General features: G+C 37.3%; 1 long non-coding RNA gene across 1 annotated transcript; it reads left to right on the top strand.

The window, feature by feature from the left end:
- Positions 1–1,759: 1,759 nt before the first annotated feature.
- Positions 1,760–21,996, top strand: LOC109277834 (uncharacterized). The gene is made up of 3 exons (XR_002085343.2): positions 1,760–1,859; positions 20,671–20,706; positions 21,079–21,996. It is a non-coding gene; the product is annotated as an uncharacterized LOC109277834 (long non-coding RNA).
- Positions 21,997–26,243: the final 4,247 nt, after the last annotated feature.

The following is a 26,243-nucleotide window of genomic DNA, read 5'->3' as shown; positions in this document are numbered from 1 at the left end:
GTCACGATCTCACGGTCCGTGAGTTCGAGCCCCGCGTCGGGCTCTGGGCTGATGGCTCGGAGCCTGGAGCCTGTTTCCGATTCTGTGTCTCCCTCTCTCTCTGTCCCTCCCCCGTTCATGCTCTGTCTCTCTCTGTCCCAAAAATAAAATAAACGTTGAAAAAAAAAAATAGAATTTCAGTTGCAACATATAAAAACAAATTGATTTTGTAAAATAACATTAACATTAATTGGATACCCAGTAAATTTGACTGCTTTTGTTTAAAATATAAGAAAATTATGGTATTCTGGAGTATGGTAGCTAGCTTCCTATTGGGGAAAAGTATAATTTGACCATGTGTGCTTAACATTTTTGGGAATTTTTATTCTCTTTAATTATCTCAATGTGGTTTCAAGCATTTAGAACTGCAAATCACATTAAGAAATAGCCAGAATTTGAACATGGTGTAATCATAATCATTATTTTTAGTCTAAATGTTTCTGTAGTTAAAGGATTTATTCCTTGAGCAAGGATTTGTTAAAGAAGACTGTAGAGGCCACTTTTAGGCAAACAGGCTTGAGTGGACCGACCTCAAAATACCCAGTGGCCCTAACTGACCAATGGGCTACTTGCATCTAGGCGCAGTTACCAAAAAAAGGGAAAATTCCACATGTCGCCATACTTCCTCACATTCACTCTTTAGAAACAGCCCCCACCCACTGCCAGGTGGCAGAGAGCCTTTCCTTTGCTCTCCTGCCAGCGGATCCTTCACGGTGTATTCAATAAACTTCTTTCTCCTTTGCTCTGCCTCAGGTGAATTCTTTCCCCTCCCGCGCCAATGGCTTCCACCCCATCTTCACCCCACATTTGGGGGCCCCCCATCTGATCAGGAGAGACACCACATTTAGACACCACAAAGACTTCCTTGTAAGGTAAATGCTACCGCAAATTCAGAAATAATGATTTTAATCGTGTATGAAGTTATTTTATTATGCGTATCAGATAACCACTATACCATATTTCACCAACAGAAATACAAGAACATTATCTGAGCGGGAGTGTTCCTGTTGATCAGATATGTATGTGAAGCCGCCAAACTCTGGTATCAGGGATTGTATTCTTCTGGCCACCTGGGGAAAGAAGCAGCCAGGAAAATCTGGCTGGGGCTGGAAGAAGACTAATGTACTAATATTTATTTATGAAAGGCTCATATATTCTGCTCTTCCAGGAACTATTACAGGAAGGGTTTCACTGCAGTGCACCCAAGGTGAAAATAGAAACTGCAATGTTTACTACATGGAAAAGCCACAACCTACCACTGAAGAAACGTCAAAGGTTTTCTCTTTGACTTAAAAAGAAAAAATTAAAACCAATTAATTACGATCTCACTTATTTGACAGTTAAGATAGAGAATTTTTAGCAAGATAATATGTTGTTACGTAAGCAAATCTCTTCATAGGCAAAAAAACGGTTTGCTGATGTTTTTGAAAGTTAATCAAGATTCCACATAGACATTAGATTAATATTCGTATCCACTAGAAAGGGAAAGGTTCAGATAGTTTAATTTAACCCTTTTCATCTTCCAAAGATTATTCATGTGAGTATCCTTGGTGAGCTCATTTTTTTATGCAAAAGAAGGCCAGCATGTAATCAAATGAAGGCTCTATGTAATCAAATGACCCATCAAATTAATTAGTAAGATTTTAATCCAGTGTAATTTGCATGCTAATTAACACGTCAAGTATGTACACACAAAATCTTCCCACACAAGTTATTTTGAAAAATCTTTACAAGTATGTATGTCTGGTTATAAGTGCATGATATGCCTCTGAAGCAACTACACAAGAACCTTCGAAGGAACAACAACCGTCTCCATCGAGGTAAGAAGTTGAGAAGTAGCTGAGAAGCGAGGAAGGCAGAAAAGGAAACTTTTTTTTTTTAGTTACATATATTTGGTATTTCTAGTTCTGTTCCATATGTATGTATATGAGCTATACAAAACAAATTTTTAAATATTTAAGCTTTGCACAAGACTTGACAAAAATGACCGAAAGGAGAAGGTGAAAGAGGCCAAGGAAAGAAAAGGGTTATGGGAAAAGATTTAAGAAGGATGAGAGAAGAGAAGTAGCGAAAGGAAAGCATTTATAGGGTTTTATTTCTGTAATACTACCCTGGGCTGAACCCCCCTACCCTTTCTTACTATCCTTCCCCCACAAAGTCTGGATCTAGTTCGAGTTCTCTTTGTCTCTTGCCTGGTGGACTACCACAGATGCCTTTCTGTCTTCCCTGTTTCCAATGTTGTCTGCTCAAACCTACCCTCCACCCCACATCCCCTACATTATAACCTTTCAGTGGCTCTCTCTCTACCACCTGCAGGTAGTTCGCTGCCTGCCTCTCCATCTCTCTCATTTCTCCTACCTTGAATAAACTCTAGCAACCCTCAACCATTTATTTTTCCTTCAGCAGTATGTGCTAGTTTTATTCATCCTGCTATCATTCATGTGGTTCACAACACCTTAAAAAAAAACATGCTATGGACTTCCCTCCCATTTTTTAATGACATTGTTTTATGATTATCTGTCTATGTTACTGGTTTCCTCCATGGGCTGCGATATGCCTTATTCCTACTCGCATGATTAGGACCCATTATTTGATCTGGCATGTTCAATAAGTGCTGACTAATGGTGAAAAGGAGAGCACCCTCAACCTACCTCTGCTACCCTAAGAAAGGCATTTTACTTGATAACTTTATTTGTTTAATATAAGAGCACAATATAACTAAAGAATGTATCTCTTCTGAGATTTTCCATTAGTTAGTGTTTATATTGTGCCTAGAACCCAAAGGTGCTATTATCCATATCATAACATCATACTCTGGCTTCCTCACTTTTTTATTATGGAAACTTTGAAACGTAATCAAAAGTAGAGAGAAGGGTTCCATGAGCCCCAGGTGTCAACATCTTGCCAATATTGCTTCATCTACCCTCCCTATCACACATGCTGAAAGCAAATTTCAATCATTCAAATATTTTGCCTGTGAACACTTTATCATGCTTCTCCAACACATTCAGACTTTTTAACATAACGTTGATAGCAATGACTGGCATTTAGTCATGGTATTATAATCTGTCTGAAGATTTTGAATAATTATGTGAAAAAATCTAAATTCCAAAATCACTTTGGTTAGGTTTAAATAACTGGTTTGGGGACATTTCTCTTGATAGTAATTGGCCAGGGTTTGGTGAAAGTCAACAGTCTGCATTCGTGCAAAGAGCCACGGACTGTGTGTTCAGGTCGGGCCTGAAGGGGATTTAAAGGAACTCCGATGTGGAAGTTTCAGACATCCTAGCTCTGCCACTCAAAGGGATGTTGCCTGTCCCCCCACTCTCCTAGGCACTAAATTCCCATCTGCATTTTTTTTTTCAGGAAATATTAGTCTTTTTACTTCAATTAGCAAAGATAAGCCCAGAACAATAAAAACTGTTGTATTTCAAAACTCTCATGCTTACTGTGATTGCCACAGCAATGATCCTTTTCTAAATATGTAAGTTATTTTAAATGGCTTAGGACACTCAGAGCCACTTTTAGTCCAATTCAGGAACTTTTTTTTAAAACTTAGGTAAAATGGGTATATAAAGTTATATTAGCTTCAGGTATACAACATAATAATTTGATATTTTCATACACTACAAAGAGACAGACCAAGGAAGTCTAGTTACCATCCCTTACCGTACAATTGACATCTTTCACCTGTTCTTGCCTACTCTCAACTCCCTTCTTCTCTGGTAACCACTCTTTTGTTTTTCGTACTTAGGAATTTTGTTTTGTTTTGTTTTTTAAATTCCATCCATAAGTGGATTCATATGGTATTCATCTTTCTCTGTCTGACTTATTTCACTTAGCATAATACCCTCAATATTCATCCATGTTGTCACAAATGGCAAGATTTTCCTCTTCTTTATGGCTGAGTAGTGCCCCATTGTGGGTCTCTACCACATCTCTTTTATCTATTCATCTGTGGACACTCAGGTTGTTTCCATGTCTTGACTGTTGTAAGGAATGCTGCAATAAACATAGGGAGGCGTAAGTCTTTTAAAAGTAATATCTTTATTTTTTTCAGATAAATATTCAGAGATGGGATTGCTGGATCATATGTGAGTTCCATGTTTAATTTTGTTGAGGAATCTCCATACTGTTTTCCACTGTGGCTGCACCAATTTACATTCTTACCAACAGTGCTCAAGGAGTCCCTTTTTCTCCATATCCTCACCAATGCTTGTTTTTTCCTGTCTTTAAGGTTTTTTGTTTTTTTTTTTGATGTTTATTTATTTTTGAGAGAAAGAGACAGAGCACAAGCAGGGGAGGGGCAGAAAAAGAGGGAGACAGAGAATCCAAAGCAGTCTCCAGGCTCTGAGCTGTCAGCACAGAGCCCAATGCGGGGCTCAAACCCACAAACTGTGAGATCATGACCTGAAACGAAGTCTGATGCTTAACTGATTGAGCCACCCAGGTGCCCCAGTTATTTCTTGTCTTTATGATACTAGCCATTCTGACAGGTTTGAGATGATATCTCATTGAGATTTTGATTTGCATTTCCCTGCTAATTAGTAATGTTGAGCATCTTTTTCACATGCCTGTTGGCCACTTACAGATCTTCTTTGGAAAAATATCTATTCAGATCCTCTGCCCATTTTTGATCGGATTGTCTGTTCATTTGCTATTGAGATATATCAGCTCTATATCTTTTGGATATCAGCCCTTTATTGGATATATGATTTGAAAATATCTTCTCACATTCAGATTACCTTTTTATTTTGTTGATGGTTTCCTTCACTGTGCAGGAGCTTTTTTAGTTTGACGTAGTCTCGTGTGTTTATTTTTGCTTTTGTTGCCATTGCCTGTAGAATTAGAGCCAAAAAAAACATATTGCCAAGAGCTATGTCAAGGAGCTAAGTTCCTATGTTTTCTTCTAGGAGTTTTGTGGTTTTAGGTCTTACTTTCAAGTCTTTAATCCATTTTGAGTTGATTTTTATATATGGTATAAGATAAGGGTCCAATTTTAGTTTTCTTTATGTGACTGCATCCAGTTTTCCCAGCACTTTTATTGAACAGATTATCCTTTCCCCATTGTATACTCTTGACTCCTTGTGGTAAATTATTGCCCTTATATACATGCACTTATTTCTGGGCTCTCTACTCTGTTCCATTGATCTATATGTCTGTTGTCTGCCAATACCCTATTGTTTGATTACTATAACTTTATAGTATAGTTTGAAATCAGGGAAGGTAATACTTCCAGCTTTGTTCTTCCTTCTCCAAATTGCTTTGGCTATTCAAGGTCTTTAGTGGTTCCATACAAATTTTAAACTTATTTGTTATAGTTCTGTGAAAAATGTCATTGGAATTTTGACAAGGATTGCACCAAATTTATAGATTGCTTTGGATAGTATGGACATTTTAAAAAATTTTAATCTTCCAATCCATGAGCAGAAAATATCTTTCAATTTATTTGTATCTTCTTCAATTTCTTTAACCAATCCCTTACAGTTTTCAGTGTACAGCTATTTTACCTCCTTAGTTAAATTTATTCGTAGGCATTTTATTCTTTTTCATGCCATTATAAATGAGATTATTTTCTTAATTTCTCTTTCTGATAGTTCATCAGTAGTATATAAAAATACAATCAATTTCTATATATCAATTTTTTATCCTACAGCTTTACTGAATTTATTTATTAATTCTAAGAGTTTTTGGGTAAGGTCTTTAGGATTGTCTATATCATTATGTCATTTGCAAATAGTGATAGTTTTACTTCTTTCTGTCCTATGCAGATGCCTTTTATTTCTTTTTCTTGCCTAATTACCACAGCCAGCACTTCCAGTACTATGTTGAATAAAAGTGGTGAAACTGGGCATCCTTCTATTGTTCCTGATCTTAAAGGAAAAGGTTTCAGCTTTCCACTGTTGAGTGTGGTGTTTTCTGTGGGTTTGTCATATGTGACCTGTGTGATGTTGAGGAGTTTTTCCTCTATCCTCACATTTTGAGTGGTTTTATCATAAATGTATGTTGAATTTTGTCAACCACTTCTTCTACATCTCTTGAGATGATTATATGGTTTTTATCTTTCTTTTCATTAATGTGATGTATCACATTAAATTATCTGTAGATGTTGAACCATCTTTGCATCTCTGGAATAAATCCCACTTGATCATGGTGTATCATCCTTTGAATGGATTGTTGAATTCAGTTTTCTAATATTTTTGAAGATTTATACATCTATATTCATCAAAGACATTGGTCTATATATATTTTTTATTGTCCTTGCCTGGTTTTGGTAGCAGAATAGTGCTGACCTCATAAAATGAGTTTGGAAGGATTCCTTTTTCTTCAAATTTTTGTAAGAGTTTGCAAAGGACCAGAAGCTTTACAAAAAAAAAAAAAAAAAAAAGAAAGTTTTTTTTTTAATTTATTTATTTACTTTGAGAGAGAGTGTGGGGGGGGGGAGGGGCAGAGAGAGAGGAAGAGAGAGAATCCCAATCAGGCTCCATACTGTCAGTGCTGACCCAACGTGAGGCTAGATCTCACGAACCCTGATTGTGACCTGAACAGAAATCAAAACTCAGACGCTTAACCAACTGAACCACCCAGATGCTTCTCCAAAAGAAGAAAATTAAAGCCAATAAATCTAATTATGGACAACCTGCATCTTCAGCTAAGATAAATAAATAAACTTTCACTGAAGTGCTAAGAAATTTTACTGACCACAAACTCACTAAACAAAATACAAAATAATTTCCTAGTCTAGTAGTCAATGTCTACATCCCATTTAGGAGTAAGATGATGCCTAAGGTGATTTCATTGACTATTTAATGAGATACCTACCCAATTACAGAAGTAGTTGCTCAATTAATAAATAGGACCAAATTAGTTGTTCCCTTCCTTTCTTTGTGAGTCAGCCATTATAATTTTTGCCCCAATGGACTGCAAAGTTGGCCATGAAACAACACTTAATTATTTTACCTACTTCAATTACATAAATTTACCACTCAGTTATTCAGAATTAACCTGGAGAAAATTGGAGATTATGTCAGTCACAGTATAATGAGATATGTGCAGGTTTATGGTAGTGGGGGCAGAGAGGAGAGTGCCGACACTTCAAAATTTACTTCTCTGTAGCTTTATAAGGCAGAGGTTACTGAAAACTCAAATCAATTCTCCAGTGACAATATGCAGCGCCCGACATCTTTACATCTGTAAACATCTGTAACATCTTTACAACAGCTCTATCTTACAAAACATTACATAAGTAACTTGAGCATACAAAAATATTTCAGAGAGATTACAGAGGTACTAGCTGACATATGTTATCATGTCAAAGTGTATTCCAGCCACTCCTAAGATACAGAAGAGTCACATAAAAACATGCCTCATCCATTACTAATGCTGCCAGATCTGGTAGGACTTGAGCACTGGAACTAATGTATTTTGACCAGGGTTAGCAATCCTCCACAATGAAATGGTACAAATCTTTACAAATTGCATCTCTTTATGCATATCCTTACCTAGTATTCGTGGTATATGCAAGCACAATATGGACTGTCTCAAGAAAACGAAGGAAGAAGGACCTCACCTTGGGATTCTAAAAGTAAACTAAACTCAGATGACTTTACCCTCTTGAATAGACACTAAAAAAAAAAAATCGTCTTAAGGTAACATGCATCTGGAATTACCCACTGAGTCTTCAGTCGTATCTCATTAGCAACTTCTCCTAGATTGAAATGTAATGTTTAGAAGTTATTGCGCTTTCTTGATTTTTTTTATTAATAATTACAGATCCCAACGATCAAAGGGCAGAATAACATTAGGATCTTTTTTATGGTTCACGCATACTGTCAGTTTTTGTTTGTTGGTGGGACTTGACATAATGTTAATGAAATAAATCCAGGCTTCCTGCCAGTCTTTTGCTTCTTGGAACAACAAAAATAAATGAAAGACATTTGTAGTAGGCATTCCTTTATATATAACCAATGACATGGTAGCATCACTGAAGCAGGGTTTTTTTTTTTGTAAAGTTTATTTTTTTTATTTTGAGAGAGGGAGTGAGCATGGAGGAGGGGCAGAGAGAGAGAGAATGAGAATCCCAAGCAGGTGCAGAGCCCGATGCAGGGCTCAATCCCGTGAACGTTGAGATCATGACCTGAGCCGAAATCAAGACTCAGCCGCTTAACTGACTGAGCCCCCCAGGTGCCCGTAGTATACATAAAAACAGTTTTGTGCTAGAGAGAGCAAGCAGGGCAGGATGACAGTCACAAAGCTACCAGTCATTGCCAGTATCACAGTCACCTGACCACTTTTATTTCAATTCACTATGTGTGTGTAGGTGTGTGTATGACTTGGACATATTTTTGTCTCATTCTGACCCTATGAGATACACTCTTTTGTGTCTTCCTCAAATGTTGGAACACCCATTCATAGCAAGGGTGTATCAACTAAAAGAGGATTAAATGGCAATCCTGAGTTGAATTAAATAGGGACTGTATATACAGTGTTAGCATCTGAATTAACTCACTTGGCATTTCTTTTTAGTGTATTTATTTATTTTGAGAGAGAGAGAGAGAGAGCATGAGAGGGAAAGAAAGACAATCCCAAATAGGCTCCTCACTGTCAGCATGGAGCCTGATGCGGGGTTCAAACTCACAAACCTCAAGATCATGACCTAAGCTGAAACCAAGAGCTGGAGGCTTAACCACCCAGGCACCCCTTGGCATTTTTCTTTTAATTTTAAAAAATGTTTTATTATTTATTTTTGAGGGAGACAGAGACAGAGCACAAGCAGGGGAGGGGCAGAGAGAAAGGGAGACAGAATCTGAAGCTGACTCCAGGCTCTGAGCTGTCAGCACACAGCCGGACGCAGGGCTCGAACCCACAAACCGTGAGATCATGACCTGAGCCAAAGTCAGATTCTTAACTGACTGAGCCACCCAGGTGCTCCATTGGCCTTTATTTTTTTATGCGATATTGTGATTATAGTCTCTCTTCTTAGCTTCTCACTTCACATATGCTTATGTAAAGTTCAGCAAGAACAGACAATTGTTTCTAACTTAGAAGATCAGAATGATAAAAACCGTAATATACAGTTAGAAATATTATTTTCTCCAAGGCAGAAAAACTTACTGGCACAAACTCAAAAACTACATTTTCTTGGCTTTTGTCTTAAAGTAGAGCTGACAGCCATGAGTTAAGGAAATAATTACGGGAAAGGATGCAGAGGAATATAACCCGAGAGAGAAGAGACATGTAATACCTATGAATTACAACTTTGTGTGGTCAGCATTTTTGTTTGTAGAGATAGTCTGACTATGTATTATCTGTACATAAATAAATATGGTCACAGTACATGTAAAATATTTATAAATTATTTGTCAGGTGCAAGTACTTATTTATATTTGGTTTTTACTGCTCCAATCACTACACAATCAAAGCACTTTAAGGAAATTAAAAACACAAGTTAGTTCTAGCTGTATCTATAATAAATTCAGCTTCATAAAAATAATTAGTCCTGCATCTGAAATATAATTTTGGTGGATTGACTTCCTTTTCTAAATAATAAATATACGTAACCAGAGAAATGTTGTTTATAAGCATCCAGGGGAAGGTGGTAGATTACAACTGCATCATTTAATTTCTGTCCCATGGAATTTAACAAAGTGAGAAAACAAAACAAAATAAATAAATAAATAAAACCCAATCAAAAATGTTCACCCACAGCCACAAACAAGAACAAGAAAATAACATAATGCAATCTAATAAACTAACTACAAAGAAAGGTTTCCAGAAGGGGAAGAAAAATGCCATATAAATGGTGTCAAGAAAATTCAATCTTTTTCTTTGGGTTGAACACTAGTGGAAAGTGCTCCAGGAGAAAAGTGGATGAAGTCAGGAGAAAGGAACTACAGGGTACCTCTGATAGAAGTAAAAGCTCCAGGGTTACACAGTGAAAGGATCTTGACCTACAGTATCTTCCACTAGGTAGAGTTACTCTAGAACAAAGCCAGGGCAGAGGGCAGAGGAGAGAGTAGAGCCCTGAGTTCTAATAAAGATTCCATGACACTTCATCTGAGCTATCCCATGTGCATGACCACCTTCCCTCCTCCCAACCATCGGGCTACAGAAAATTGACCAGAACATGAAATATTCAGCTTTTGGACTCTAGCTTGGGAAAACAAAAAAGGATGGATCCAGAAAATGCAGTGCAGTGTTGGGCACTTTAATTTTTAAGGGAAATTAAGTATTAGAACCCAGCCATCCACATGTAAGCAAAATGAAAAGATAAGATTCCATCTCAAAAAAAAGTATGAATATATCATTTAAAAGCAGAAGAAAATTCCTTGTGATTGCTGCACTCAGTGCAGTGACGAGAACACAATGATTCAGTGAGAACACAAATTCGGTAAATCAGTCACTTAATGGCCAGTCTTTCTTCAAGCTCTAAGACCCACCATTATTCTGAAGGTGAGTACACCTGTGGATCAGCTCATCTCCGGTCCTCTCTGCATTTCGAGGCTGAATCAGCACTTGCCTCCACGATCTTCAATTCCAGTATTCTACTCCGATCACAACAACCCTATCCATCCAGTCTCCCACTGTTCTTAGTCTTCCACGTCCAGCCTCTACCTTTCTCCAGCTTATCATCCCCTCTCACTCTACTGTCCTTCCCTATCCAGTACAGATCCTAATCACCTATGATTAGGTGAGTCTATGATTCTAATCACCTCTTACCAACAACTCCATTCTCCTAGAAATGTTCGCTCTCTTGGTTTCCGTGAGTCCACCTTTCCTTGGTTTTGCTTCCTGGGGTCTTCTGCACTAGAACATTCTCCTCCCATTATTCCTAGTGGGGAGTCTTGCCTCAGATTTCATCTTCTGCCCTCTTTTTCCCTCTCCATATCTATTAGTTTCCTTTTGTTGCTATAACAAAATGATCACAAACTTAAAACATAAATTTATTCCTTTATGGTTAATGGAGGTCAGAAGTCCAAAACAGTTTCACTGGGCTAAAGTCAAGGTGTTAGAAAGGCTGGTGTCTTCTGGATTTTCTGAGGGAAGAATCAGTTTCCTTTCCCTTTCCAGTTTCTAGTGGCCACCTGTGTTTCTTACCTTGTTCTTTCCTCCATCTTCAAAGAGCAATACTTCAACCTCTGTTTCAATAATCACATTGCTTTCTCTTGACTGATTCCTCCTGAGTCTGTCTTATAAGGAGCATTATATCAGGCCCACCAGATAACCCAGGATAATCTTAGTTTTATCTTAATCTTAAAGTATCCTAATTTAATCACGTCTACAAAATCTCTTTTGCATTTAGCTAATAGTCACAGATTCCAGGGGTTAGGATGTAGATAAAAGTTGGAGAGGGAACATATTCGGAAAGTCATATAATTCATTATTCCTGAGGCAATTCCAAAGTCTTTTAACTATAATTCATATACTAAAGATTCTCTAAATTAGTTTCTACTGTTGAGGCTTTTCTGCTAAGCTACAGACCTACCTCTCCAATTCCTCCATGTCGAGTATTCCAGGCACCTCGAACTCAAAATATCCAGATAGTTACCAGTCTAACTTTGTACCTTTTATATTAATAAAACTGTCCTCTCCTTTCTCATATATTTAAACTTCTCCTTCAATCTGCATCAATTTCATTAGAATGTAACCATAATTAAGGGACCCCTTCTTCCACTTACACCTGCTTCCTCAAAAAAACCTTTCCAATGCCCTCCGACTAGGTTAAACTTCTCTATTTTACACTTTCTATAAACATTATAAGCATTATAAACCATCCCATCTATAGTGCTTAACACATTATAATTTTACACAGAGTTATATTTTATATAAATTTATTGGTATGAATATTTTACCCATCTGTTTCTTCCACTAAACTATAAGCTCCATGAAGGAATAAACCATGACTGCTCTTACATAAAAGTGCATTTCACTGACTTTACACAGGTCCTGGATCATAGATGACCCTCAGCGGATACTTGTTAAATGAATGAATCATTAAGGACCTGTACTCTGCCAGAAAATGTGCCAGATGTTTGAAAAAAACAATAAACCATGCAAACATAAGCAGATTCCACTATTTTTTAACCTTTCTTTTAGTAGTTTTGGGTTAATTTTGATTTTCAGGGAGGTTATTGAAGTTTATTATTGTAGTATTTTTCCCTAAAAAATTAGTGCATACATAGGACTGGTATTTTTTTTTCCGATTGAATTTTCTTGCTAAAGAATGCAGATATAAGTTTCTTTCTATTTGACATGCAGAGATGGCCTTAGATTGGGGCATCCTGGTGGTTCAGTTGGTTAAGTATCCAACTTTGGCTCGGGTCATGATCTTGCGGTTCGTGAGTTTGAGCCCCACAACGGACTCTGCACTAGTGCTGCAGGGCCTGCTTGGGATTGTCTCTCTCTCTCTCTCTCTCTCTTTAAATAAATAAATAAATAAATAAATAAATAAATAAATAAATACTTTAAAAAAGAGAAAAAAATGGCTTTAGAATGACTAAGGCAATTTTTGCTCCTTGGCCAACACTTCCATATTTTGAGGGGAAATGGACATTAAAGACAATGCCACTATAGTAAATACTATTGTTTCAAAATGTATGAATCCATAGCCTCAAGGGTGTAAGATTTCCCAGAGTTGGAGCGTGATTAGCAATCAAGACACCTGCCATTTTTTGATGGTCACCTGACTTTGTGTTAGGAAACTGGGAAGAGAAAGATGATCTGCATCATTACCCCACCTTCTGGTAACCCCCTAATTGTGACACAAGGTCTTCTAACTTGATTGTGTGGATAGCATGAGTACAAAGAAAAACAACAGCCCTTAACCTGTGTAGCTTTAACTCAAATAATGCTCAGGATTGTCACAAAAAATGCAATCAGTCTTTTTCTATTAAGAATGATTGCTAAAAACTTTAACTTCCCATCTCCATTCATTCTTCTGAATAATTGAATACTTGGAAAATACAAGCAGAAAATTTCATTTATCATATTTGTATTGAAAGTTAGTTAGTGGCAGATAAATTAGAGAAGTTAGGAAAGAGAATGCAGACATCAAAAACTTCAGGAAGTCAGAAAGAACACATTTCTGAAACCAGATTTCATGACATAGAAATGTCCTACATTGCGAATATGGTTATTTCTAATAATAAATCTGTCAATGGAAGCAAGCAATAACATTTCCACAATATTTGCACAACCTTTATTTGCCTATTTTACACATATCAACTCTTTGAGTTCAGGGTATCCAATATCCTAAGTGGAAAGTGGATCTACTGATTTATAATATGTTTTCTGTTTACGAGTACAATTCATCCTCGACTTCTCTAATACCTCAAGTACAATTCATAATCTTGAGGAGCTAGTGGCAAGTAACATATAAGAATCACATCTGAAAATCTCTACGTGTTCTGAATGGGGTCTTGCTAGAACTTCTGGCACCCAGCCAGCTATGGGATTTTTCATCTATATATAAGGCCTCCTACTTTTCTTCATTATTCAAGATGGTATACTTAAGGGCCTCTTCATCATTTCACTACAGCTTGGTGTTTGAAGAACATGGTCAAGATTTATTTATTGGGAATGAGGAGTTGCTTGAACTTGACAGTAATGTAGGGTTTACTTCCCTCTTCCTACCTACTAGACCAAAAATTCAACAAATGGCCATTGTGTCTTCATTACAAAACTAGTCAAACCCTTTGTATTCTCTAGTTTGGCAGTAAGAGTTTACTCTAAGACCTGCTGCAGGTACCCATTGATAAATCCTGTTCTTTGAATTGGAGAAACTCACGAGGCTTGCAGGCACCTTTTTTTTTTCAATGTCTGACGCATATGAACGTTTAAAGAACTTTGACTAAAGATAATAAGGTGATACTCTTTTTTTCCTGGCTTTTCAAATTGAAATTAATAAACGATGTCTTTAGTTGATTAAATCATAAAGCTAATTAATACCAAGGAGTTCCTGTGAAATTAGTCAGATTCCATAATTTGAAAGAAATTTGTATATGGGATAGCACAATTCAATATTTATAAAGGTTTTTTTCTAAGACTAAAGAGATACCTGTTAATGGGTTTCCAAAAATAAAGAGATTCAGTAATTATCACTTAAACAACTCATTATCTATTTCAGAATTAGACCAGTCAATTTCTTTATCATTTCTAATTCATATTTAGAGAAGAGAGTAGCCGTGGTCACTTCTTTTCCTAAAATTGGCCCCCTACATCATATCACTTTTCCAAAGGTATGATGGAGTAAGCATGAAGGTTGTTTTTGCTTTTTCACAAAAGCCTTCACTTAAACTACCGAAGCCAGTACTGAATTTTTTTCAACTCTATTTTAGTCCTTTTCCCCCTGCTGCCACCTCATTGTTTTACAAGTAATGATAAATGTGATAATGAGTAATGACATCTATTCATGGAAAATGTGAAAGGTCTGAAGTTACAGTACTTTTCATTAGGAAAATGTGTCTCTAGCAGAGTCAGGCACTTTGACTTAATCAGCCCCGCTCCAGTTCGGTAAAGGAAATGAATTTTCCTTAAATTTCATAGAGTCTCTGTTTCTTCCTCCGCCTCCCACCACTTCAGTCCTATTAACTACACAAGATTTTTCACGGTAGTTTAAGTGTAAAGAAATGTTTCAACTCTTATTTTTATCCATTAAAATGCAAATGATGTAGGGCTTTCTGATTGTTTAATCCCCTGGGGGCTTTTGGATATGCAACATTGAGTACATGTTTTCAAAGTGCGTTCTTCTATATCCTTCATCCTCTCCCTTCCGATATGCAGGACACAGTGAATGATTAGTGTTAAGCCAGGAAAGCAAGATGTACGTAGAGATTTAAAATGACCTTGCTTTCTTGGTCTCCTTTTGGGACTAGCGGTATGATGCACAGAGGCCATTTTAAAAACAGAAGCTGCACTTGTTATTTCTATAGTTCTTCCCTATCAGAAGTTCACACTATTGATCTCTAAACTGACATAAGTAGTATGTTATTTGAACTTCAGCTGAAAAACTACTACCTGTGAAATTAATGTAAGAAATATGATCCACCACAAAAATCTGTGGGTTTAGAAATATGGATTTTTGTCAGTTTGACTTGCAAAAAAAAAGAGGTGTTACATATTTATATATCAAGCATTTACTCTTACAGATAGAATATATCTATATAATACCAACTATATATATATATATATATATATATATATATATATATATAATGCTACCAAAATGAAATGTTAATGTCTACAAAAAGAATGAAATTAATTTATCTGTAGCACAGAGTGGGTAAGAATTTTTTAAAAGATAATATATATCGCTTTCATACTAATCAATCTGTGTATGTATACATATGATATACATACCCCTGTAGCTAATTCTAGATTTTTTTTAATACTGTAAACAAATAGACCATCTGGTATTATAAAACCTGTGTGTGCAGGAGTTTGTTCCTCTGAGATAGGTAATGTGTAGATTGCTGTATTTATAGCCCCTCCTTTTCCAACCATTGTGTTCTCAACCCGTTTCTGTACATGCCCTTTATTTCCAAGTGACATTTTTGGTCATTCACAATAAAAAAATTATCTCATATATATATATCATATATATGATTTATTATTACTTACATGATATAGATAGATATATATTATTTATCTTTACTTATATAAGTACATATATAATATATAATAAATAATATATGTACTTACATCATATATATATATATATATATATATATATATATATATGTTTTCTCAGTCAGCTTCTTAACTTCCATTGAGTGATACCAACATGACTTTTCTTTAAAAAAATTTTTTTCAGTTTATGTAGTTTTGAAAGAGAAACAGAGCATGAGCATGAGTGGAGTAGGGGCAGAGAGAGAGGGAGACACAGATCTAAAGCAGGCTCCAGGTTCTGAGCTGCCAGCACAGAGCCCAACGCAGGGCTCAGACTCACAAACTGTAAGATCATAACCTGAGCTGAAGTTAGCCTCAGCTTAACTGACTGAGCCACCCAGGTGCCCCTCAACATGCATTTTTAAGGTGACCTACCTTTATCCAAATATCCCTTTCTACAAACCCAAGGGGAAACACTACGCCAGTCATCTTTACTATCTTCCCTTTCTCCTCTCTCTTCCAGGAATGCTTACCACCCAGGCCACATATGTCACCTAAACTTGGTTTTCCTTAGCTCACTTTATGCTTCATGAAAATGTCCCTGTTTTGTGTCCCACATCTTCAAGTTCTTAGTCAGTACTATAAACTAATCTACTTCCCACATTAATATTCGCATATATCTACATAGTATTCCATGTAATGTATAGAGGGAAGATGGTTAAAACCACAAACCCACTGTCATAGTAAGGAAGTAGGGCAGTCCGTGTATAAGATATTGGATTCAGTATCTTAATGAGCCCTTTTTTGGCTTCTTAAGTTGCCTGATATAATTACCTTTCTGCACTTTCAGAAAGTAAGATCTGCTTTGAAATGTGGAAATTCAAGGAACATATTCCCAAATCAATGGCCATAGCCAAGCCAATAGGCATAGCAATTATGGCTCTTTGGGGGAAGATTGTATCAAATGCAAGTTCTTGGATCTGCCTAAAATATTTCCTTTTCCCTGATCTTGTTTTCAATTTAACGATTAACTGTCAAAAACAAAATAAAATTCCCTTAAATTACTTTTGAGCATAATATTCGTCTTTTGATCCTAACAGGTAACACTCAAGCTGAACCGCTATCAACAAACCCCTCTTTGCTGATTTCTGGACCAGATTATAGGCAAGCTTCTCCACTTAGAACCATGCAACTATCTTGTAGTCACTTTATTTCCCAGGCAATAAATACTAATCTCAGCAAGCGTTTGCCTAAATAAGTTTGTGACCATTTGAAGACCCACTCTATGAATATCTCCACAACGCTCTGCCTGTTTAAAAATGACACTTCAGAGAAGGCTTTTGGTTCAATGAGTCTCTCAGTCCCAAAGCATTACTTCTTCTAGCTTTAAAATGCTTCCCTTCTTTTTGGATGGAGAGGATGGTAGGGTAGTTTCATTTCTGTGAGTCAAAAGATTTTTTTGGACCACTTGACAAAGTAACAATGCTGCCTTCCTGCCATCTAACTGAAGAATTTTGCAAAAGGGTTGGAAAATTAAATTCTTAATCTATAAAGATTTTTATGCAAATAAACGATTTGATTCAATAACACAAATTTAATTGCTCCTGGAGTTTGAAAAACATTGTTTTTATAATATGGTAATTAATTTAAACTCGTTCATATTATAAGCGATCCAAAGATTTTAAGCAAAAACTAAATGGATCATATCTGTAAAAGTAACAACTGGCGTTGCATGTGAATTTAGTCTTAAAATTATAGTATATGCTTCAAATTAATAAACACTAAACATTTACATAAAATTACATAGCATTTTTTTTTTTTACTTATTCTCTTCCTTGTTTAACTCATCAATTCTGTTTTTTTTTCAGTAGCACACTTGAACTCTATGCCTATGTCATTTCATCATAAAAAGTAGGCTACATGGAAGAAATAAGTAGAACAAATTTCTGTTGTTCATACACAAGTAAGAGCTTTCATAATACATTAGAATCTTCTAGAAAAAAAATTATGTCTTTCCTATTAATAGGCCCAAAGATACAAGGATGAAGAAGAAGCTAAAGTTTCCTAAAAATTAGTTCTTATATCTTGCACACCAAGAAATGTGATCCGATGCTATATCACAGGAGATTCATAGAGGATTCATAACAGAGAGAGCCACAGAAAGCCAAGCACTTAAAAAAATTTAACTTGTCAAAATTTCAAAAGCCCTTCTGACACTTACCAGTGCCACAGAAATGATGCATCTACTGGCACTGTGCATTCGTAGTCTGAAGAAATACAGTAATACTACATGGATTTCTGATGTATTAAAAATTTCCCCTTTGCTAGGGTTTTAAGGCCAAGTAATACACATTAGGTTTGCCTGAGCTTGTAGCCCTAAAACTCTCCCGTCTATATTTAGTTAGTTTTATATTATTCTACACTAAAAGCTAAGTTGCTTTTGTAACTACTCACAATTCACTTTACTATGCACATATTATCTCTCTGAAAAAAACCCAGTATGGGCATACCTCAGGTTGGGATGGTATCTTTCATTTATTTGGCGCTCTCCAACTGCATTGGAACCATCCAGTGCCTCTGGTACAGGCATCACAGTAGTTATCACAACTAAATCAGGAAACCAAGCCGCTAACTGGTTCTGTGACCCTGGGCCACTCATCTCACCTTCTGAGGCTTCCTCTGGTGCTTCTAAAATGAAGCGATTATACTTTTTCTAAGATACTTTCCAGGTATAAAATTCCATGGTTCTTTTCTTTTTTTTTTTAATTTTTTGAAATGTTTCATTATTTATTTTTGAGAGAGAAAGAACATGAACAGGGGAGGGGCAGAGAGAGAGGGAGACACAGAACCCGAAGCAGGTTCCAGGCTCCAGGATGTCAGCACAGCTGTCAAGGCAGGGCTCGAACTCACAAACTGTGAGATCATGACCTGAGCCGAAGTTGGAAGCTTAACCAACTGAGCCACCGAGGCATCCCTAAAGTTCCATGATTCTTAATTAAGGGAGCAAGCAGACGAAGGGAGTCATGGGAACACGTAGGAAGGAGTGGTACCCAATTCAGAGCACTAGATGCCAAATCTTTGACAAAACTATTCATGTATTTGAAAAGCAGAGGGATGGTTGTGGAAAAGTCAGGAGAAACTAGAGAGAGATCCACTGTCTGAAGATAAAATGGTGTGGATCCAGATTTGTGAGTCTGATGCTTTTCTTTACAGAATGCATTGTCTAACCATGCGTAGCCTGGGTTGCAAAAATCCTCAAGTGACAAAATTAAGTTAAGGCAAAACTTGCAAAACAGATGAAAATTAGGAAAACCCCTAGAAATAAGAAAACAACAGAATGGTGATTCTAATGTCTGAGCAACAGGGGGGGAGGCTGAAAAGCAGCAGTGGGAAGACATAAGGTAGATAGATACACAGCTGTATATCATGAAAAATTGGGGGGTGGAAAAAAATTTGTAGATTGATTCCCAGCAACTAAGCACCACCAGAAATAAAAGAAATCTCCCATCTTTGGAAGAATATAATGACTCTAGAGTTGCTGCAATGTATTATCTGTAATTTGCACGTTTTAACCCCAAATTCATCTATATACAAAAAAACCCCAAGAATCTATGAATTTTTACTCAGGAAAAGGAGTCAGTCAATAAACAGACTCTGAGTGGTCTCAGATATTGGATTAACAGGCAAGGATTACAAGGTAGCTATTATAAATATGTTCAAAAATAATAAACATGGTTAAATAAGTAAAGGAAAATATCAATGAATAAACAGATAATCTGTACAGAAATTCTAAAAAAAAAATATGGTTATTAAAATGAAAACTTTCCTAGATTGGCTTGATAGAAAAATTAGACATGGCAGAAGAAAGAAATAGTGAACTTGAAAATAAATCAGTATAAATTACCCACTTTGAAGAACAGAGACAAAAAAATATTAAAGAAAAATGAACAGTACCTCAGGATATGATCTATTCTGGAGAATGTTCTGTGTGCTCTTGAGAAGAATGTGTATTCTGCTGCTAGTGAATGAAATGTTCTGTATATGTTTGTTAGGTCCATTTAGTCTGAAGTATGCTTCAAGTGCAATATTTACTTATTTTCCTTGTCTGAATGATGTACCCATTGTTGAAAGTGGGGTATTGACGTCCTCTACTGTTATATTATTGTATACTTCTCCCTTCATAGCTCTTGGTATTTTTTGAATATATTTAGGTACTCCAATGTTGGACGCATATATATTTATGATCATTACATCCTCTTGATGAATTGATCCCCCTATGATGAACCTCTTTGTCACTTGTTACTATTTTTGGCTTAAAGTCTATTTTGTCTGATATGAATATGGCTGCCCCTGCCCTCTTTGGGTTTCCCCTTGCATGGACTATCCTTTGCCATTCTTATGTGTGTCCTTAAAGCTACCTTTTGTGGGTAGCATACGGTCAGGTATTTTTTTAAAGTGCATCCAGCCACTTTATGTCTTATGATTGAATAATCCAATCCGTTTATATTTAGCAAATTATTGATAGGTGAGGACTTACTAATGACATCTCATTAATTGTTTTCTGGATATTTTATAGTTCGCTTGTTCCTTTCTTCCTCTCTTGCTGCCCTCCTTTGTAGATTTTCTGCAGTTGTATGCTTTGATTCCCTTCCCTTTAACTTTTGTGAATCTATTACAGGTTTTTGCTTTGTGGTTTCCCTGAGGCTTACATAAAACATCTTATAAATATAGCAGTCTATTATGTGCTGGTAACAACTTAACTTGCATTGCATACAAAAACTTTACACGTTTACTCCATCTTTTTGTTTTTTATACCACAATTTACCTCTTTTCATATTGTGTACTTTTTAACAAATTATTGTACTTGTAGTTATTTTTAATACTCTTACTCTTTAACCTTTGTACTAGAGTTGAGTGTTTAACATTCCACCATATTACAGTATTAGAATGTTCTAAGTTTGACTTTATATGTACCATTACCAGTGTGTCGTACATCTTCATATTTTTTCATGTCACTAGTTTCAGGAGATTCATGGATGAGATGTTCCCAGTGGCTCATAGGTAGGCTCTTTGATGGAGTCCATAATGCAGTTAGTAGGATCCATATCATTTTATGCCCCCCAAGAGTCCTATCCATTGTTCTCCCAACCTTTTTCCACCCTCTAGTCATGTAGCTCAGGATTCGGTAATGTCTAATGGGCAAGACAGAAATGAGCTCCTTTGGCAACATCTTGGGTAAGCAGGATATTCTTTCACATGCTCTCCTTTTCCCCTGTGGGACAAATCATGGGCCAAGAAAATCTCTCTTGGCTCTGAGATGTGTCACCCTGGGGAATGGGAAATTTAGGTAAAGTAGAACTATTCCTCTTGCCCTCTCCTATGTATCCAGACATACTTTCGTTTGTTTGTTTGTTTGTTTTGTTTTTGCTCCAGCAATGTGCTGGAACTTCTCAGGAAACCTGGACTTCCACAAAGGCCCCCTTGTCCATGGGTGATTTTCTAAGACAGTTTTCCAGGAGTTCCTGGACAACAGCTGAAGGGCAAGAACTGTTCATAAATCACTGCAGAGTCCACAACTAGGATATCCACAATGTTTGTCTGCCTGTGGGCCAATGCACAGTTGGGCACAACTCCTGCCCATGTCCCTCGGCACATGGTGCTGGATTCCATGGCTCCCACAAAGGGACTGTGACTGTGGATGGATGCTGAATTTTTGCTATTGAAATGAGGACCAAAAAGAAGAAATGTCTTCTCCTGCCATGATGCTGATGTCACTCTGAGTCCAGGATTTTCATTGGGGGCTGGTCACATTGGCACTTTTTCCCTATACAACAAGCCATGATTTCCAAAGTTCCAGACTCCCAGAAGAAAAGCAGGTATTTACTATGAATCACATTGTTTGCACAAACAATTTCGATAAGCTGGTACAGCAGGGTTTAGTGCCCAAGGCATGCAAAACAGTCTTATGATTTAGTAACAGGGAAAATTCCAAAGTCAAGTTTCCATATGCCACCCTTACAAGCAAGTTCTTCAAAGGGCAACATCAGAGCTACTATATTAACTCCTTCCTACACGGGCACACTGGCACTGTTACTACACCCAGCAGAGGTATTTCCTTTCCTTAGCTACAGTTGAATCTGGTTGGGATTTTATTTCCACAACTTCCAGAAATAGCCTCATTACTCTGCCCAGAAACCAGGCACCAGCCCACTATCTCCATCTCTTCAGATGTCTGAGTTTCACTTCTACAAATCTCTTCCTTAGAGCTTTTAAATTTTAGTAATTCCAACCCCGTCTTTGTTCATCTTGACCTAGGAGTGGTCACTGCTTCCTGAAGTTACTATTTCTATGTTTTATGATTTTAGTGGGTTTTTTCCCCTTTCACGTGACATTGTTAACCACCTTAGACTTAGCTTTAAGATATTGATGTTCAGTTGTATCTCTTCAGGTAACTACTGTGCTTTTTGCTAGACCCTGACTGATACAAAAGCAGAGACCGTCTTCCTTTGGCAGAGATGGTAAACAAGCAAGAGCCAACAGGATTTATTGATTCCTTACTCACGAGTCTCCCTTTTTGGTACCAGATTTGTGGTACCAAATCTGTGGTAAAGCAGCTGTGGTAATGGCAACAGTGACAGCACCAGCTGCAAATTTACTGACCTCTGATGACACTTATGGTAGGTGAACTTGAAACAAAATTTTAGCATCGGCCTCCCCAAATCTCCCTTCTCCAGTTCTTCCAAGGACACTTCAAGTGTTTTTGAAGTTTCTTCCTCCTTATATCACCTAGAGTAATTTTTGATTCCTGTGCTAAATTTTGATTGCTCTATAGGTCTACAGGCTATTTATTAAAAGACTACCGGGGGGCCTGGGTGGCTCAGTCGGTTAAGTGTCCGAGTTCAGCTCAGGTCATGATCTCACGGTTCATTAGTTGGAGCTTCCCGTCAGGCTCTGCGCTGACAGCTCAGAGCCCGGAGCCTGTCTCGGATTCTGTGTCTCCTCCTCTCTCTGCCACTCCCCTGCTCACGCTCAGTCTGTCTCTCGAAAGTAAATAAACATGAAAAAAATAAAAACAATAAAATAAAAGACTACAGAAAACAAAAATTTAATGGTGAGACTTTAAAAATCTTCTCCATGATATTAGGTATGAGATGAGCGTGCTTGTTCTCACCATTTAAATTCAACATTGTATTGGAACTAGCAGATCTCACAAGTAAATGGAACATGGTTAATACACACAAAACAAACTTGCAATTGTTTGTAATTGATATGATTATCTACATAAAATCCTTACATAGGATGCATTTAAACATATGCAAAGTTTAAATGTACCAAAAAGGTTACTGTAGCCATATTGCACTCAGCACTGCATTGTGCCTACTTTCGTAAGACAGAAAGACACATTTGAAGTACTTTTGTGAGCTTTATTTCCCAAAACCAGATGAAATTATATTCAAAATGATCCATAACCTAGGAAATCTGGTAGTGTCTACTTTTAGATGGTTACAGTTGAATGGATAGCCTTGAGCTAATTGCGCAAAAGGGATTGTATCTATAAATTGGTCACGTGGCTTGTCTCACTAGAACACAGTTTAAAAACAAAACAAAACAAAACAGCTCTCCAATCACCTTGATTTTCAGAAAAACTATAGTCTTGGCTCTTAAATCCTATTTCATATAGATGAGCTGGAATGGATAACTTGAAATTGTAGAACCATTACAATTTTATAGAAAATGAGGATCAAAAGATAAGAATATGCTATGACCACAGTCACTACACCCAGGGATTTTATCTCAATGCTGTGAATCCAGAAACTCTGCTCTCGACCACGACTTACATCTATGGCCATTTCAGGGATGCATCTCCATGACATTTCCCTGAATTCCCCCCAATACAAGTTTCTACAGTAGGTAATGGCAGCTTCCAGAATAACCTCAGGTCACTGGGACACCCCAGTTCTGCAAACAACCCATTATAAGCCAGATTCCATCATGAAAATCCATCTTGCTACTGCTGTGGACATGCATCTTTATGACATTGGAGGAAAAAAAATGCAGAGGTATCTGGTGTTTCTCTGTGATGAAAGCAATGTTGTATCGGCACAGTTATTAAGAATTGGCTTTGGCACACAAGGGTGACTCAGGTGGTTGAGCATCTGACTCTTGATTTCGACTCAGGTCATTATCCCAAGATTGTGGGATCGAGGGTCATGGGATCAAACCCTGTGTCCGGCTCCATGCTGAGCATGGGGCCTGCTTGGGATTCTTTGTCCCTCTCTTTCTGCCCCTCCTCAGCTGGTGCTCACACACTCGCTCTCTCTGTCTCTCTTAAGTAAAAATAAAAATTAAAAAAGATTGTCTTCACCTCTTGGTTTTTTCATCCCTTTCTGTCTCATGAAACTCTTCTAGGGAGTTACATATATGTTGTGTGACTGTAAATTAATAATATTTGTTCCTAAAATATAAAACTTGGTTTTATCAAATACTTGGTACAAAACTTCCACTGTTCTCCTCAGACCGTTGTCTCCATCAGGGTCCCATAAGGGGATAGGAAGCACACCAGTTACTGAACAGAGAAAGTTTCACAAGAATGGTCACCTAGGTGTAAAGTTGTGAACTAGGTAATTGAAAAATGAAAAAAGAGCACTAATGTACCACAAAGGCAGCAATTGCAGGAAGCAGAGATCCCTGTGGTTGAAAGAACAAAGGAAAACGGTTGGAATGACTGAAATTTAGAACCTTAGAAGAGGGCCCCTGCACAGCCAAAACTCAGGCCTTTGAGGCGAGAGGGTAGTGGTTCAGTTGCTCAATGGGTTCTAGTGTCTCTGAGCTTGGAAGGGAAACCCCAAGGGGCTGGGACCAACAGAGGATAGGACCCTCTTGGCCAATGCTGGTGACTGTAAGTGTGACACTATGAGAGGTGATCCACAAGTATCGAAAAATTGCAGACTGCTGCTAGCTACCCGGAGAAAAACGGATGTTGCCTGCCGGAAATGGCAATGCCAAAGTGACGCGCACCGGAAGTCCAGGCAGACAGGAAGCCGGCAAGGAGCAAACAGAACGGGGTAAGTCCCTTTCTCCTGCAGCCTTCCTGTCTCCCTTTTTGCCCCCTACCGGCAGGATCTAAGGGGGAGTCAGCGGGCAAACAGAAATGAGGTTTGCAAATTCCCTGCCTCCTCATCACAAGATACTCCTAGAAGGGTGATTCGGAGCTCAGAGACGATTGCTTAATGACTGGCACAGCAATCCATAGAAGATCCTTCTGAAATAACTGAAAATGGACTCATGATTACAGTTATACTGTGGCAAGTGGCTAAACTACTTACAGAGTGTAGTAGCTTACTGAGAAGCCTTATGACTCAGCACAGCCTCACAGTTTTAATGGAGAAAGACCTAAGAATTCAAATTCTAATCCCCACTCATTGTATAATACAACATAACACCGTGTATCTCAATGTCTGTTTCTGACTCTTGTTTGAGGAATATTGAACCAGCGAGAGTAAAAAGTGGTAAAATAAATTGGACACATATTTAACAGACATAAAAAAAGTAAGAAGTTGCGGTTCTCTAAACCAGACCAAATAAAGCTAATCTCAAATGAAGTTTGTTAAAAATACACTCACTCTCAGTCCTCTCAACACCATCCCAACATGAGCTACATAACTAGAAATTCTCAATTCTACCTGCATCAAAAAAAAAAAAAAAATCAAACCCTGGTTTTGGACACTGTGTGGAAACATATGCTGCTATTTACCATTAGTGAGAATTTCATTCACATCTCTATGCAGGAGGGCAGTTTGCCTATATGCATCATAATCCTCTAAAATATGCCTTGTTCTTTAGACAGAAAACTCATTTCTAAAAATTTACCTAAAGGAGATAATCACATGGGTATAAAATTAATTTAGCCCAAGATTGCTCTTATCAGTGTTGTTAAAAATAAAGTAGAGCTAAAAATAAACCTGAAGCTTTATCCATAGGAGCCTGGTTAAGGAAATTATACAAGTAATGAAATACTATACAATCTGTAAACATGACTAGCTAGACAATCTGTATCAGCATAGAAAGAACAAGTTCCAGAACATCCATCCATTCATTCACTCAAAGCCTGAGTTTCTGCATTGGCCAATGAACCTATCACTGACAAGGTACTTGCCTATTATAAAAAGCTCCCATTTATGTAAAACTATTTATGGAGGGGCCCCTGTTTATGTAGGGTAGCTCAGTCAGTTAACTGTCTGACTTCGGCTCAGGTCATGATCTCATAGTTTGTGGGTTCAAGCCCCACATAGGGCTCTGTGCTGATGGCTCAGAGCCTGGAGCCTGCTTCAGATTCTGTGTCTCCCTTTCTCTCTGCCCTTCCTCTGCCTGCACTCTGTCTCTCTCTCAAGCTCAAAAATAAATAAACATTGAAAAAAGGTAAAAAAAAAAAAAAACCTATTTATGTATACTTATCTGAACATATGTAAAATTGTCTGGATTTCCTCAAAAATATTAAGAGACTTTGGCTAAGAGAAAAATGTACTTGTCTCTCAGTGATGAGGCCGTAGCTGATTTCTACTTTTGTCTTTGTACTTTTGTATATAGGGTGCTAGTGT

Source organism: Panthera pardus, unplaced genomic scaffold (assembly GCF_024362965.1).
Source record: "Panthera pardus isolate Hobbes unplaced genomic scaffold, ASM2436296v1 HiC_scaffold_16, whole genome shotgun sequence".
NCBI lineage: Eukaryota > Metazoa > Chordata > Mammalia > Carnivora > Felidae > Panthera > Panthera pardus.
Note: the sequence above shows the minus strand (reverse complement) of the source record. Positions and strands in the feature narration are given on the sequence as shown.